Raw genomic sequence first — 18,309 nt, 5'->3', positions numbered from 1 at the left:
TCGAAGAAGTTGGGAGTGATCTCAAGAAAGTGAAAATTGATATTGAAACAGCCAATGCTACTACTTTACCCCTGTTACGTGACGATAAGTCTAGTAATTGGTTGGATAGACTGCAGACACAGATGGATACATTCCGTAGCGAGTTGATCTCGTTTAAAAGGAAAAAAATAACGGCGGTGACGTTAGATTATCAGAACCATACGGTTTACCGTTGGTTGCTGGGGAGTTCAGGACAGGAGGGGTATGACAGGTATTATCGACCCCAATATAGACGCCGGTATACACCGGTTACCAACAACCCTGGATCATCTTACTCCACGTCTGACACAGACACAGGGGAAGTACAGCAGGAGGGTACACATTTTTTAGGCGCAGGTATTCCTATGTCCACAGCACTTTTAGAAGATCCAAGGGTCACCGGCCGCACACGAGGCGGGGTGGTCACTCGAAAAAGGGGACGAATGAGACGACGTTAGATTCTGTGTTCAATTTATCGGATTACCGACTAAGTGATTCTGAAATTGCACTTTTGGCAAAGGGTCTCACATTTGTCCCAACGACCAAACACAGCAAGTTCCAAAATACGGTTGAATTATACAGGTTTAGTCGCAATCTCAGGTTGAAAGAATTTTTTGGTAATAGATCACTAGACACTGAGGCATCAGTGTTTAGGCCTAAGTCGCAGTTTGACCCAGTGTCTGACAATGCTAGTATTAAAACGTTCACACGTGTTGTCCAAAAGGACATCAATGAATGTCAGGTTCCAAGGATCTATGACAATTTGTCCTCAGACGAGCGAGATGCTTTGAACAGATTACGAGACAATCCCCATATAGTTATCCGTCCTGCGGACAAGGGGGGAGCGGTGGTGGTCAAGAATTGGACCGATTATGATACTGAAATTTTGTCCCAACTCTCTGATTCTAATACTTACTTGAAACTTGATCACAACCCGGTGATTGGGATCAAGTCTCAAGTTGATGGTTCCTTAAAACGAGGACTCGATAGCGGATGGCTGGATCCAGAGTTATATGCGTTTCTTACGGTTGATTTCCCAAAATGTCCCATTATTTACACCCTCCCTAAGGTACACAAAACCTTAAATAAACCCCCTGGGAGGCCTATTATAGCGGCCGAGGGATCAGTACTACAACCGTTAGCCATATACATTGATAGTTTACTTCAACCTATAGTGTCAGAGAGTAAGAGTTATGTTCGAGACTCCAATGAGTTTCTCAGGTCCATTCGGGCATATACCCTATTGGATGAACCACTGATGCTGGCTACAATGGATGTGTGCTCTTTATACACAATTATTCCACATGACAAAGGTCTGGAGGCCGTGAGTGTTGCCTTACAAAAATCAATGAATCTGAAACAGCCGGTTGAATATATTTTGGAGTTGGTCAGACTTGTTTTAAGTCTGAATCATTTTTCATGTAAAGATTCGTATTTTATGCAAAAATCAGGAACAGCCATGGGTTCGAACCTGGCACCGTCATATGCCAATATATATATATGACACATTATGAAGAAACATACATTTACCCGAAATATGGAAGCTTTATACGTATGTATAAGCGATTTATCGATGACGTTTTTATATTATGGGCTGGTTCCGAACAGACGTTTGTTAGCATGGTCAAAGATCTAAATCGGTTGGCAAACCCTGTTAGATTTACATATACGGTATCAACTGACGAGATTAGTTTTTTGGATATTAAGGTATTGGTCCGAGAGGGGAGATTAGTGACTACACTCTTTCGGAAGGCGACTGACCGGAACACTACACTGTTAGCTAGTAGCCATCATCCACCGTCATTAAAAGATAACTTGCCAGTATCTCAGTACCTCAGAGTCATGCATATAAATTCTGAGACAGGAGCGATGGATACACAGCTTGCAGAAATTACTTCTAGATTTATTGATAGGGGCTATAAGCACAGGGTTCTGAAGGGTTGCTTAAGGAAGGCGACGAGGATATTTAAAGGAGAAGTTGGAGCAAAACGAGCAAATACTAATAGAATTATATTTTCCACCACATATAATGGAATGTCTGGTTGTGTCCAAAGATCTATTAATAGACATTGGCCAATTGTGACTTCAGATGTAGCATTGCCCTTTACCAATATGCCTAGACCAATGATGGCATATGGTAGGGGACCTAATTTAAAACAACTCCTGATGCGCCCTACTCTATACCCTGGTGATAATTCTGACAAGACCCTTATTAGGAAAAAGAAACCAGGTTGTTTCTACTGTGGGAGCTGTGTGACCTGTAGTTCCATGGTGGTGGGTCCCAATATAATTCATCCTCAAACAGGGAAGAAAATACGTATCACATATCACCTACATTGTCGACTTGATCACGTCATTTATATATTAATTTGTCCCTGTGGTTTATATTATGTGGGGCTCACTACGAGGGCCTTTAGAGATCGAATGGCCAATCACCGCACCACTATACGTGCAGCTTTTGATGTTGGGTACTCTGATAAACCAGTGGCCCGACACTTTCTTGAGAATAGACATCAGGTCTCCAGCTTGAGATGTAAACTGATAGATTGGGTCCCACCTAAATTGGGTGGGGGAGATAGGGTGCTCGCGCTTAAGCAGCGCGAGAGCTATTGGATTTACACCCTGGATACGGTCGCACCTAAGGGTATGAATGAATATAATCCACTGAATCTCTTTATTAAGAGATAGACCCTGTTAGAGCTCATTTTTGGTGATGGTATCCCATTATCTTTCTAATTTTGATATGTATAGACCGGTTGGTGTATCGACCTATCAGTTTAGAAGGGTAAAAGTGGTGGTTATGATGTGAATCACCAACCGAGTATTCAATCCTATTCGGAGATGTATGTTCCTACTGTATATGTCTCTGGTTTTGCCTTCTGGTCCATTTTTTTTTAAATTTTGATTATTGTATAATAGGGAACTGAATTGTATGGAATGATCCTATATGTTCATATTTTATGCAATAATAAGTGTATGAACTATGTATCACCCCCTGCTGGAATTTACACGAATTGTGATATAGTAATAATGTATGTATAGTTTGTTCATTATGATTTTGTGTTTTTGACAATGTACTTCCCGTGTGGGTTTCTGGGGGGGGGGGGGGTGAGATCCCATTTGGGGATCTATGACCAGTGGATTATTTGTATGACTTTTTTGTTGCACAATGAATGGAATATTGATTATTATATGCATAATATTGACTTGAGCTGTTAATCTTGTAGGGTTGGTCCAGAGGGCGGGACAAGCGGGAGGTATGCCCCACATTGTGTCCTCAGGTCCTATTGTTGCAATCTTTATGGATATTATAATATTTTATGAATAACAAAAAAACGTATTTTTACAAACATTTACATGTAAATTAATAAGAAATATGAATAATCACAATAAAACATATAATTATGCATGGTTTATTAAGTATGCACTCCGTTTTGGAGTGCAATGCTTATTATTGGTGATGCACCCTCTGAGCCCAGTTAGTATACCTGGTGTTTCAGCACTGATCCACATTATATTTTGTTGTGGTGATTTTAGTATTTGGGTTGTTTTGTTGTTGTGCTAGTGTGGATAATGGCTGGTAAAATCCATGTTAGTAACTTTTTGCCTCTGACTTCAGTTTATGGATTGAGAAGGGAGCGATGCGTCTCACCGCTATTCGGTGGAACGCATGATTTACTTCCGGGAGGCGGTACACATGACGCGTTCCACATCACCTTGAGAGTGATATTTCCGGTCCGTGGAACGCATAATGCGTCTCGGACCGTGACACTGCCGGACCCGTTGAAAGGGTAGGTGACCTTGGGGTGATTTAGATCGCGGTGGCTGGAAGCACTGTTTTAAGAGATAAGGAGCTGACTTAGTCTATATGTGGTGATTTAATGGGATTATTTGAGAGACCGATTGAACGGAAGTGACGTTGTCTCCACTTCCGGGTGCTCGGGTTTAAAATTCCTGGCGCCGAGATAGTGTTTATGTAGCCATGTGCAGGAGGACAGTTTGACTTCAGCTGTGTGAGTATCCACTTCAGTGGTAGTGTATATGATTTGTCGTTTTATCTCTGGCATCTAATAGCTAATATACAGTGTTTTATATTTCTAGTGTCCCTTATGACCTATTTGAGGACCCACTAAGTGGCTAGCTTGGATCTATGCAAAGGTGGTCTGATCAGGCCATGTTAATATAGTGAGTGAATGTCTATTATCAGCATTTTTTATGCTTATTATATATATATACATTTAGTGATTGGCTAATATATTCCCTCCTTTGTTCCTAGAGAGAGCCTACAGTAATAATTAGAGGAACAATAAGTTGATTGATGAAGAAGCACGGCTATTATAGTATGTGGTCTTGTGTGTCTATGTGATTTATTACAATTTAGTGATGCCCTCTTTGTATATATAGCTGACTCTTCTATCTTTGTATACATTGATTACAGATGTCTGCGGATTGCCTATTGTTAGATTGGACAGGCGCTGCTTGAATTTCTCCTAGAGAGAGTTATGTTTTATGTAAGCTTTTGATGTATTGATACACTATGGGTGGCCACAACAGTATGGTTGTGTATACTCACTGGGCTTAAGGTGTAATGGTTGACTGTGCATATAGTTGTAATTAAATGTTTGTTTTGCAACAACGGGGCCTGGGAGGCACTGAGTGTGTCTATTTATGTTCTATATCTTTTCTAGATCTCCAATGATGTTGTAACATTTATGTCTATGAACTCTTTTGAACATTCACCGAATTTGCCTATCTTGAGAAAGACCCAGGATTAGGGTCGAAACGTTGATTAAAGGACGAGTTGGTGTAATAGAAGATCCAACTATTAAACTATGATATTTTATGAAATGTGATTTTTTGTATGATTTTGAGATTGTGAGTGCTCCTTCCACTCTGTGGAATTCTGGTTCTATATATATATATATATATATATATATATATATATACACACAAATATATATATATTTTTTCCTTTAAAATTTTATATATATATATATATATATATATATATAAACAAGAGGGTTCTGCACTCTCATCAAAGTTCCTAATGGTGGGTGCTTCCGACAGGCGAAATGTCCGCAAATGTAGACGAGAATTCCACGTGGTGGAGGGTGCACTCTCACTGTGTATAAAGTCCACACATTTCTTCAATAGAAAATTTTTATTGTAGCCTCAAAGGTTTTGACGTTTCGATCCAAAAACCAGGATCTTTTTCAAGAAGGGCCATACATGAATCATCAATCCAATCATAATATAATGAAGCCGAATAATTAAAAGTATATCTAGAAAAAATAGAACATAAACATGACTGAGGTCCCAATATATAACAATATTAGCGACAATGCTTGTATCAACATAAACTACTACATAATACCAGATTTAGAAAAAATGAACTCATATACCAAGAACAGGTGGCAGATTGCGTGAAAATAAGGAGTTAGTTATTCGCCCAGCCGATAAAGGTGGGGCGGTGGTGATTCAAAACTGGCAAGACTATGATAAAGAAATTATGCGTCAATTGGCGGATGAAATTACATATCAACGATTAGGATCTAATCCTGTGCCTAGCACTAAGCGGACCATTGACGCTTTTCTCAAAAGGGGTCTTGACAATGGGTGGTTGGATAGTGAGCTGCATTCCTTTCTCACTGTCGAACATCCCAAATGTTTGTATAGGTGCAGGACCTCTGCTATTGTGGTCCTTCTCTTTTCTGACACCCATCCTTATATCTTGTTTAAAGTAGTACATTGTTATGTGACACTGTGTATGCAGCAATTTGTGTTTTGTATTGTCCTTGTGTATATATATATATTATTATTTATTTTTTTAAAAAATTTTAAATGACACAGGAAGGTGCATATCTACTTAATGACAGCTTGCTGTCACAAGCCGAACAAGGCACCTTATCCTTTACTGATGAGGAGGTGGAGAAGTTGTTTGATAAAATTGATTTTGAGGCATTACCAGCAGACACTCCATTAGATATATTTCATCGGTTATTGAAACAAAGGCAACGAGAGATTGATCAGAAGCTCCATGGGCAATTCCTCTCGGAGTACCACCGGCGACGGCAGATTCCGAGAGGTTTTCGCATTAGTAATACACCTACCATAGGGAGAAGTAATCCTAAATTTTGCAGTCGATGGTGTGGCATCCTAAACAAATGTTCCCTCGATCTGATAGCACTGGTAATAGAGGAGGTGGGACTTGATCTCAAGGTTGTTAGGGCTGATATTGAGGCAGCTAATGTTAGTGCGATTCCTCTATTGCGTGACGATAAAACACAAAATTGGGTTGAAAAATTACAGGTACAAATTGATACATACCAGCGAGAGTTAATTTCGTTTAAACGGAAAAAATTAACAGTAGTCACCAATGATTATAAAAACCACACTGTGTATAGGTGGTTGCTGGGTAATACTCACAATTTTAACGACAATACCAATAGACCCATGAGAAGGAGAAGGGCATCACCCTTTCCGGTTGAATCTGCCTCCTCGGTGTCCACCTCCGATACAGACCACAATGCAGGGTCTGGAGATTCAAGGCATTTTTTAGAGGTAGGCACAGATCTGCCCCCTCATTCTGGAAAACCCAGAGGCGGCGGAGGCCGCACCCAAGGAGGGGCGGGTACCAGAAGACGTGGGAGACCCAGAAAAACATAAGTACAGTGTTTAATCTGTCCAATACACCTCTTCATGAGGCCGATATGTCTCTTTTGTCTAAAGGTTTGTCATATGTGCCAACTTATCAACACAATAAATTTCAAAACACAGTTGATCAGTTTAGATTTGGTTGGTCCCTTAGACTTAAGGAATATTATTCTGATAAAACTACAGATCGACCCCATACATCGTTTAAGAAACCTTCCACGTTTGATCCTCCCTCTCAGAATGCCAGCGTTAAAATGTTTCTAAGGATCGTTAACAGAGATATCAGCAATTACTCACCCCCTAAAAGCTTTGACAACCTCTCTAGCGCAGAAAGAGTTGCCCTAAAATGATTGCGTGAAAATAAGGAGTTAGTTATTCGCCCAGCCGATAAAGGTGGGGCGGTGGTGATTCAAAACTGGCAAGACTATGATAAAGAAATTATGCGTCAATTGGCGGATGAAATTACATATCAACGATTAGGATCTAATCCTGTGCCTAGCACTAAGCAGACCATTGACGCATGTCTCAAAAGGGGTCTTGACAATGGGTGGTTGGATAGTGAGCTGCATTCCTTTCTCACTGTCGAACATCCCAAATGCTCTATCTTGTACACTTTGCCCAAAGTACATAAAAGTTTGAATGCACCGCCTGGCAGGCCTATCATAGCCGCCGAGGGGTCTTTGTTACAGCCACTGGCCCAGTTTGTAGAGCATATTCTCCAACTCCTAGTAACTAGGAGTGATAGCTACATCAAGGATACTGGAGACTGTCTCTCACAGCTTAAAGGGGTAGACTTATATGGCGTCCCTTGTCTAATGGCCACAATGGATGTCAACTCCTTATATACAGTGATACCACATGATGACGGGTTAAGCTCTTTAAGAACTGCATTGATTAAAGGTCCTAAAATAAACATGCCCATTGAATTTATTATCGAATTGGCCGAATTGGTCTTGAAGACTAACCATTTTATGTATAAAGATTCATACTATTTACAACTAGCGGGTACAGCGATGGGGTCAAACCTGGCCCCCTCATACGCTAACCTATACATGACACAGTATGAGTCTGTCAACATCTTTCCTAAATATGGCCATTCAATTTTCTTCTATCGTCGTTTTATCGACGACATTTTCTTGCTTTGGACCAACACAGAGGAGCTGTTTTTATCTATGGTCAGTGAACTAAACTCTCTAGCTAGTCCCATTAAATTTCCATCAACTTGCTCGGACACCAGTATTAGTTTCCTTGATGTGACTATCAATAAAACTAACAATCTGTTGGCAACGACATTATATCGGAAACCAACAGATCGTAACTTCACCCTGCATGCCTCTAGTCATCATCCACCGGCCCTAAAAGACAACTTACCTGTGTCCCAATACCTTCGGGTTCTTAGGATTAACTCAGCCAGTGAGAAGGTAGAGACACAACTCACTGATGTTACTAAACGTTTTAGGGAACGAGGTTACCATACTAGAGTATTATCTAGATGTCTTGAAAAAGCAAAAGCGATCTTCTCAGGGACATGTGATAGTGAGCGTATTAAATCTAAAGATAGGATGGTGTTTACCACCCACTTTGATAACCACTCTGGACATGTCAATAAAGTTTTGAAGAAACATTGGGCTATTGTCAATTCTGATCGCACGTTACCATTCACCCGTATGAAACCACCAATGTTGGCATATAGGCGAGGTCCGAACCTGAAACAAATGTTGATGAGACCCACCATGTATCCTGACGCTAGGCCTTCCTGTACACAATTGTATACACAGAAACCCGGATGTTTCTCGTGCGGTAACTGCACGACGTGCAGGTCATTGATGGTTGGACCGACTTTCAATCATCCCCACACTGGGACCACCATCAAGATCAGATTTCATCTACATTGCAGAATGGATCATGTCATCTACATACTGAAATGTCCATGTGGGTTCCTTTATGTTGGGTTGACTATGCAGAATTTTAGAGACCGGATGGCCAACCACCGGTCTTCTATACATACCGCTTTAAACAGTGGAACCTCTAATAAACCTGTCGCACGACACTTTCTAGAGGCTAAGCACCAAGTAGCAAGTCTAAAGTGTATGTTGATTGATTGGGTTCCCCCTCTGTCGACTGGAGGCGATCGAGTGGGGCAGCTTAAACGGAGGGAATGTTATTGGATCAATGAATTGGACACAGTAGCCCCCAGGGGGCTCAATGAATATAATCCATTAAGTGTTTGTCTATAAGTCTCTGACCAGTTTATTAATGGTATATCTTCAACACATGTCCAATGCACCCCTCGATTGGTGTCAGTATATAATGTATAGATACCGATATGCTTGCTGTATAGGTTTGTTCACTATATAGCCAGCTTGTCTTTTTAATTGTAACTGTTTTATGTATGTTTTTTTGTTTATGTCTTTGTATTGTTATTGCTGCTGCCTCCTCCTGGGTCCCCTATAACAATTTTTGACCCTTTTTCATATGTTGTTCAACAGTTGATTCTTTGAGGAACCATATACATATATATATATATATATATATATATTTCTTGAGGGATGATCTCATCTTTTGATATAAAACATCATTTTGTCTCTAAATATATTAGATCGATTTTCCATCCCTTTTTTATGTTAGCAGCGTGCGTTCCACCGGCTTCGGCCGCTGGAACGCACGGGACTTCCTGTTTCTGGCCCCCGGCCCTTCTTGAAAAAGATCCTAGCCGCTGGAACGCACGGGACTTCCTGTTTCTGGCCCCCGGCGTGTGTGGATCGGTTCGGTCCCTCCGGCCCGTGGGGTTGATGCGGATGTGTCTGTTTGGTGACAGGGGACTGTGCTCGTGGTGCGGGGACTTTGTCCCCGTGCGGGTGTCGTGCGCTGTGTGTTCGCTGGGGTGTTTGCAGCATGCATTCCACCAGGCTTGGCGGTTGGAATGCATGACACCTCCTGTTTCCGGTCCCCCGGCGCATGCAGCGCTATTTTGTGTATTCCCTCTGTTGTACTGTGAATATTAATGCATACACAGGCATACTGATTGCCTATTTGGCCTTTTGTGCTGGTGGTAAACAGTTAATCAAGTGGAATAAAGGTTTGGATAATTATTCAGGTGACTTTTTGAGTTGACCCCTCACACCCAGAGCCGGCCCTAACCAATATGATGGCCTACGCAAGATTTTGGCTGGTGCCCCCTAGCACCAACGCTGGTTCTGCCTCTGACCTTGCACCTCTTTCCCAGCACCATCACCCCTCACCCATAGCAGTCCTTGTACCCCCTATATTTTAAATAGGAACAGTTCGCACATTTGACGCACAGCCCAAAAAGGAGCATCTTCTTGCTGGGAAGGGGCATGGCCACACAATAGTAACCCCAATTCCAATTACGCCACACAGTACTGCAACTTTATTCACATTTTATCATGCGATAGTGTCCATAATTCATATTACATCCCACAGTAGTATCACTTTACCTTATAAACGTTACTCCTCACAGTAGAGCCCCTTATTCACATTACATCATACTGAATTGCTCCTTATTCACATTACACCACACCTTATTGCTCTTTATTCACATTAGACGACACAGTAGTGCCCTTTCTGTATGCAACGCCACATAGTAGAGCACCTTATACAGATGATGCCACACATTAGTAATGCATTTAGACACAATTCCACACAGTAATGCCCCTTACACATATGAGACACATTAATGTCCTTATAAACATAATGCACCTTACACATTATGACAACCTTTATTAATGCCCTTTTACACATAATGTCCCTTACACATATGCCGCACATTATTAATGCCCTTATACACATAATGACACACATAGTGCCCCCTACACATTTGCTGCACAATATTAGTGCCCCTATACACATAATGACACACATACAGTAGTACCCTGTTACACATATGCCGCACATTATTAATGCCCTTATACACATAATGACACACATAGTGGCCCTTTACACATATGTTGCACATTATTAATGCATTTTTACATGACACACATAATGCTCCTTACACATATTCCGAACACTACTGCACAACCAACCCACTCACATGCACACAGCACTCACACTTCCACTAACACTGTGACCTCTGCCTCTGCTTGGATACAGATGTGTCCTCACAAATCTTGCATTCTTGCTAACGTCGGGCACCTTTTTTTTTAATGAAAATGCATCTTATTTGCATTGCTATGTGGCTAGGATGCACAAGCAGCTTCTGCTGATTAAACTCATATGCAGCATGCCTATATACTGTGTGAGACTGTGGCTGTATCTGCATATGAAATGCTACATACAGAATATCGTCATGCTGCATATCATTTTAATCAGCAGAAGCTGCTGATGTCCCTAGGCATATCAAATGCCCTAGGCAATTGCCTAGTTTGCCTATGCCTATGGCCGGCTCTGCTCACACCCTTGATACTTCCGGGTCAAGGGGTATTTAAATCCCCTGCTTAGATCCAGTTGGTGCATGCAGCCCTGGTTTGTGCAGTGTTCCACATGATTCTGTGAGTAACTATGTTGGGTTTGTCCCACTGATTAAGTTTGATGTTTGTATAATCCTATAATCTTTTGATTTGGGTTTATTTATTGTTTGTAGCTATGGATTTGATGTGGGAGAACGCTTAACCCAGGGGCTGCCCTTTGTGTATCCTCTTGGACCTATAGGTATTTATTGATCGTTGATTATGGCTTTTTTGATATATATTTCTATGCCTCAGATGCACATTGTTTAAACAGAGTATATGTGTAATCACAGTGGCTGAATGTCCTTTTTGAGATCCTGCAGCTGTTGACCCTGAGTGGGAGAATGCCTTATCCAGGTGTAGTCTTGTGCACACCTTTCCAGACCCATAGGTATTTATGTGGTAACAAGGTTTGATATATACATTTGATTCTGATACACGTTTATAATAGAGATATCCTTTGATTACAGCAGTGGTTTGGTTGCAGAGCTGTGATTATATGGACATTCTCCACACTTAGTATACAGCAGTTCAGACATGCAGCCCCATTGGAATGTGCTGATAGAGGTGAGGAGGGGTAGGCCTTGCATGCATTTTAAGACCAGTGGTGAACACAGGGTGTTATTTTATTTCTCCTTGTAGTCACACTACTCTGCCACCTGTTCTTTGTATATGAGTTCCTTTTTTCTAAATCTGGTATTATGTAGTAGTTTATGTTGATTAGAGATGAGCGGGTTCGGTTCCTCGGAATCCGAACCCCCCCGAACTTCACGCTTTTTACACGGGTCCGAGGCAGACTCGGATCTTCCCGCCTTGCTCGGCTAACCCGAGCGCGCCCGAACGTCATCATCCCGCTGTCGGATTCTCGCGAGGCTCGTATTCTATCGCGAGACTCGGATTCTATATAAGGAGCCGCGCGTCGCCGCCATTTTCACACGTGCATTGAGATTGATAGGGAGAGGACGTGGCTGGCGTCCTCTCCGTTTAGATAGAGAGTGAGACACTTGATTTACTGGAGCATTAGGAGTACTCAGAGAGTGCAGAGTTTTGCTGATAGTTATACTAGTGGTGACCACCAGTTTTATTTATTATTTAATATAATCCGTTCTCTGCCTGAAAAAAAACGATACACAGTCACATACCATATCTGTGCTCAGCCTCAGTGTGCTGCATGATAATATCATCTATGTATATCTGACTGTGCTGAGTAGTGCTCACTGCTCACACAGCTTAATTGTGGGGGAGACTGGGGAGCAGTTATAGCAGGAGTACATATTTAACAGTGCACACTTTTGCTGCCAGAGTGCCAGTATGACTGACCAGCAGTGACCACCAGTATATTGTCTGCCTGAAAAAGTTAAACACTCGTGTGGTGTTTTTTTTTTTTATTCTATAAACGCATTCTGCTGACAGTGTCCAGCAGGTCCGTCATTCATTATATTTCTATCTTCTTCATACTAGTAGTTTAGGAGTCTGCAGTGCTGACAGTGTCCAGCAGGTCCGTCATTATACAATATATACCTGTCCTGCAGTAGTGATATATATATTTTTTTTATATCATTATCATCCAGTCTATACTAGCAGACGCAGTACGGTAGTCCACGGCTGTAGCTACCTCTGTGTCGGCAGTCGCTCGTCCATAATTGTATACCTACCTGTGGTGGTTTTTTTTTTTTCTATCTTCTTCATACTAGTAGTTTAGGAGTCTGCAGTGCTGACAGTGTCCAGCAGGTCCGTCATTATACAATATATACCTGTCCTGCAGTAGTGATATATATATATTTTTTATATCATTATCATCCAGTCTATACTAGCAGACGCAGTACGGTAGTCCACGGCTGTAGCTACCTCTGTGTCGGCAGTCGCTCGTCCATAATTGTATACAGTACTTACCTGTGGTGGTTTTTTTTTTTCTATCTTCTTCATACTAGTAGTTTAGGAGTCTGCAGTGCTGACAGTGTCCAGCAGGTCCGTCATTATACAATATATACCTGTCCTGCAGTAGTGACATATATATATTTTTTATATCATTATCATCCAGTCTATACTAGCAGACGCAGTACGGTAGTCCACGGCTGTAGCTACCTCTGTGTCGGCAGTCGCTCGTCCATAATTGTATACCTACCTGTGGTGGTTTTTTTTTTTTCTATCTTCTTCATACTAGTAGTTTAGGAGTCTGCAGTGCTGACAGTGTCCAGCAGGTCCGTCATTATATTATATATACCTGTTCTGCAGTAGTGATATATATATATATTTTATATCATTATCATCCAGTCTATACTAGCAGACGCAGTACGGTAGTCCACGGCTGTAGCTACCTCTGTGTCGGCAGTCGCTCGTCATCCATAAGTATACTAGTATCCATCCATCTCCATTGTTTACCTGAGGTGCCTTTTAGTTGTGCCTATTAAAATATGGAGAACAAAAATGTTGAGGTTCCAAAAATAGGGAAAGATCAAGATCCACTTCCACCTCGTGCTGAAGCTGCTGCCACTAGTCATGGCCGAGACGATGAAATGCCATCAACGTCGTCTGCCAAGGCCGATGCCCAATGTCATAGTACAGAGCATGTAAAATCCAAAACACCAAATATCAGTAAAAAAAGGACTCAAAAATCTAAAATAAAATCGTCGGAGGAGAAGCGTAAACTTGCCAATATGCCATTTACCACACGGAGTGGCAAGGAACGGCTGAGGCCCTGGCCTATGTTCATGGCTAGTGGTTCAGCTTCACATGAGGATGGAAGCACTCAGCCTCTCGCTAGAAAAATGAAAAGACTTAAGCTGGCAAAAGCACAGCAAAGAACTGTGCGTTCTTCTAAATCACAAATCCACAAGGAGAGTCCAATTGTGTCGGTTGCGATGCCTGACCTTCCCAACACTGGACGTGAAGAGCATGCGCCTTCCACCATTTGCACGCCCCCTGCAAGTGCTGGAAGGAGCACCCGCAGTCCAGTTCCTGATAGTCAGATTGAAGATGTCAGTGTTGAAGTACACCAGGATGAGGAGGATATGGGTGTTGCTGGCGCTGGGGAGGAAATTGACCAGGAGGATTCTGATGGTGAGGTGGTTTGTTTAAGTCAGGCACCCGGGGAGACACCTGTTGTCCGTGGGAGGAATATGGCCATTGACATGCCTGGTGAAAATACCAAAAAAATCAGCTCTTCGGTGTGGAAGTATTTCAACAGAAATGCGGACAACATTTGTCAAGCCGTGTGTTGCCTTTTCAAGCTGTAATAAGTAGGGGTAAGGACGTTAACCACCTCGGAACATCCTCCCTTATACGTCACCTGCAGCGCATTCATCATAAGTCAGTGACAAGTTCAAAAACTTTGGGCGACAGCGGAAGCAGTCCACTGACCAGTAAATCCCTTCCTCTTGTAACCAAGCTTACGCAAACCACCCCACCAACTCCCTCAGTGTCAATTTCCTCCTTCCCCAGGAATGCCAATAGTCCTGCAGGCCATGTCACTGGCAATTCTGACGAGTCCTCTCCTGCCTGGGATTCCTCCGATGCATCCTTGCGTGTAACGCCTACTGCTGCTGGCGCTGCTGTTGTTGCTGCTGGGAGTCGATGGTCATCCCAGAGGGGAAGTCGTAAGACCACTTTTACTACTTCCACCAAGCAATTGACTGTCCAACAGTCCTTTGCGAGGAAGATGAAATATCACAGCAGTCATCCTGCTGCAAAGCGGATAACTGAGGCCTTGGCATCCTGGGCGGTGAGAACCGTGGTTCCGGTATCCATCATTACTGCAGAGCCAACTATAGACTTGATTGAGGTACTGTGTCCCCGGTACCAAATACCATCTAGGTTCCATTTCTCTAGGCAGGCGATACCGAAAATGTACACAGACGTCAGAAAAAGACTCACCAGTGTCCTAAAAAATGCCGTTGTACCCAATGTCCACTTAACCACGGACATGTGGACAAGTGGAGCAGGGCAGACTCAGGACTATATGACTGTGACAGCCCACTGGGTAGATGTATGGACTCCCGCCGCAAGAACAGCAGCGGCGGCACCAGTAGCAGCATCTCGCAAACGCCAACTCTTTCCTAGGCAGGCTACGCTTTGTATCACCGCTTTCCAGAATACGCACACAGCTAAAAACCTCTTACGGCAACTGAGGAAGATCATCGCAGAATGGCTTACCCCAACTGGACTCTCCTGTGGATTTCTGGCATCGGACAACGCCAGCAATATTGTGTGTGCATTAAATATGGGCAAATTCCATCACGTCCCATGTTTTGCACATACCTTGAATTTGGTGGTGCAGAATTATTTAAAAAACGAGAGGGGCGTGCAAGAGATGCTGTCGGTGGCCAGAAGAATTGCGGGACACTTTCGGCGTACAGGCACCACGTACAGAAGACTGGAGCAACACCAAAAACGCCTGAACCTGCCCTGCCATCATCTGAAGCAAGAAGTGGTAACGAGGTGGAATTCAACCCTCTATATGCTTCAGAGGTTGGAGGAGCAGCAAAAGGCCATTCAAGCCTATACAACTGAGCACGATATAGGAGGTGGAATGCACCTGTCTCAAGCGCAGTGGAAAATTATTTCAACGTTGTGCAAGGTTCTGCAACCTTTTGAACTTGCCACACGTGAAGTCAGTTCAGACACTGCCAGCCTGAGTCAGGTCATTCCCCTCATCAGGCTTTTGCAGAAGAAGCTGGAGACATTGAAGGAGGAGCTAACACAGAGCGATTCCGCTTGGCATGTGGGACTTGTGGATGGAGCCCTTAATTCGCTTAACAAGGATTCACGGGTGGTCAATCTGTTGAAATCAGAGCACTACATTTTGGCCACCGTGCTCGATCCTAGATTTAAAACCTACGTTGTATCTCTCTTTCCGGCAGACACAAGTCTGCAGGGGTTCAAAGAACTGCTGGTGAGAAAATTGTCAAGTCAAGCAGAACGCGACCTGTCAACATCTCCTCCTTCACATTCTCCCGCAACTGGGGGTGCGAGGAAAAGGCTCAGAATTCCGAGCCCACCCGCTGGCGGTGATGCAGGGCAGTCTGGAGCGACTGCTGATGCTGACATCTGGTCCGGACTGAAGGACCTGCCATTGATTACGGACATGTCGTCTACTGTCACTGCATATGATTCTCTCCCCATTGAAAGAATGGTGGAGGATTATATGAGTGACCGCATCCAAGTAGGCACGTCAGACAGTCCGTACGTATACTGGCAGGAAAAAGAGGCAATTTGGAGGCCCTTGCACAAACTGGCTTTATTCTACCTAAGTTGCCCTCCCACAAGTGTGTACTCCGAAAGAGTGTTTAGTGCCGCCGCTCACCTTGTCAGCAATCGGCGTACGAGGTTACTTCCAGAAAATGTGGAGAAGATGATGTTCATTAAAATGAATTATAATCAATTCCTCCATGGAGACATTCACCAGCAGCAATTGCCTCCACAAAGTACACAGGGAGCTGTGATGGTGGATTCCAGTGGGGACGAATTGATAATCTGTGAGGAGGGGGATGTACACGGTGATGAATCGGAGGATGATGATGAGGTGGACATCTTGCCTCTGTAGAGCCAGTTTGTGCAAGGAGAGATTAATTGCTTCTTTTTTGGTGGGGGTCCAAACCAACCCGTCATTTCAGTCACAGTCGTGTGGCAGACCCTGTCACTGAAATGATGGGTTGGTTAAAGTGTGCATGTCCTGTTTATACAACATAAGGGTGGGTGGGAGGGCCCAAGGACAATTCCATCTTGCACCTCTTTTTTCTTTCATTTTTCTTTGCGTCATGTGCTGTTTGGGGAGTGTTTTTTGGAAGGGCCAGCCTGCCTGACACTGCAGTGCCACTCCTAGATGGGCCAGGTGTTTGTGTCAGCCACTAGGGTCGCTGAGCTTAGTCACACAGCTACCTCATTGCGCCTCTTTTTTTCTTTGCGTCATGTGCTGTTTGGGGAGTGTTTTTTGGAAGGGCCATCCTGCGTGACACTGCAGTGCCACTCCTAGATGGGCCAGGTGTTTGTGTCGGCCACTTGGGTCGCTGAGCTTAGTCACACAGCTACCTCATTGCGCCTCTTTTTTTCTTTGCGTCATGTGCTGTTTGGGGAGTGTTTTTTGGAAGGGCCATCCTGCGTGACACTGCAGTGCCACTCCTAGATGGGCCAGGTGTTTGTGTCGGCCACTTGGGTCGCTGAGCTTAGTCACACAGCTACCTCATTGCGCCTTTTTCTTTTCTTCTTTGCGTCATGTGCTGTTTGGGGAGTATTTTTTGGAAGGGCTATCCTGCCTGACACTGCAGTGCCACTCCTAGATGGGCCAGGTGTTTGTGTCGGCCACTAGGGTCGCTGAGCTTACTCACACAGCTACCTCATTGCGCCTCTTTTTTTCTTTGCGTCATGTGCTGTTTGGGGAGTGTTTTTTGGAAGGGCCATCCTGCGTGACACTGCAGTGCCACTCCTAGATGGGCCAGGTGTTTGTGTCGGCCACTAGGGTCGCTTAGCTTACTCACACAGCTACCTCATTGCGCCTCTTTTTTTTCTTCTTTGCGTCATGTGCTGTTTGGGGAGTATTTTTTGGAAGGGCCATCCTGCCTGACACTGCAGTGCCACTCCTAGATGGGCCAGGTGTTTGTGTCGGCCACTTGGGTCGCTGAGCTTACTCACACAGCTACCTCATTGCGCCTCTTTTTTTCTTTGCGTCATGTGCTGTTTGGGGAGTGTTTTTTGGAAGGGCCATCCTGCGTGACACTGCAGTGCCACTCCTAGATGGGCCAGGTGTTTGTGTCGGCCACTTGGGCCGCTGAGCTTAGTCATCCAGCGACCTCGGTGCAAATTTTAGGACTAAAAATAATATTGTGAGGTGTGAGGTGTTCAGAATAGACTGAAAATGAGTGGAAATTATGGTTATTGAGGTTAATAATACTTTGGGATCAAAATGACCCCCAAATTCTATGATTTAAGCTGTTTTTTAGGGTTTTTTTAAAAAAACACCCGCATCCAAAACACACCCGAATCCGACAAAAAAAATTCGGTGAGGTTTTGCCAAAACGCGTTCGAACCCAAAACACGGCCGCGGAACCGAACCCAAAACCAAAACACAAAACCCGAAAAATTTCCGGTGCACATCTCTAATGTTGATACAAGCATTGTCGCTAATATTGTTATATATTGGGACCTGGGAGGCTCAGTCATGTTTATGTTCTAT

General features: G+C 43.4%; 1 long non-coding RNA gene across 2 annotated transcripts; it reads left to right on the top strand.

Annotated features, from left to right (window-relative positions):
• The first annotated feature begins 11,155 nt into the window (after nucleotides 1-11,155).
• Nucleotides 11,156-11,686, top strand: LOC135058128 (uncharacterized). 2 transcript variants are annotated; one of them, XR_010244623.1, is made up of 3 exons: nucleotides 11,156-11,183; nucleotides 11,435-11,532; nucleotides 11,612-11,686. It is a non-coding gene; the product is annotated as an uncharacterized LOC135058128 (long non-coding RNA). The 2 variants fall into 2 exon arrangements; XR_010244622.1 differs by lacking the exon at nucleotides 11,156-11,183 and adding an exon at nucleotides 11,275-11,343.
• The last annotated feature ends 6,623 nt before the right edge of the window (nucleotides 11,687-18,309 follow it).

This window comes from Pseudophryne corroboree, chromosome 3 (assembly GCF_028390025.1).
Source record: "Pseudophryne corroboree isolate aPseCor3 chromosome 3, aPseCor3.hap2, whole genome shotgun sequence".
NCBI lineage: Eukaryota > Metazoa > Chordata > Amphibia > Anura > Myobatrachidae > Pseudophryne > Pseudophryne corroboree.
Note: the sequence above shows the minus strand (reverse complement) of the source record. Positions and strands in the feature narration are given on the sequence as shown.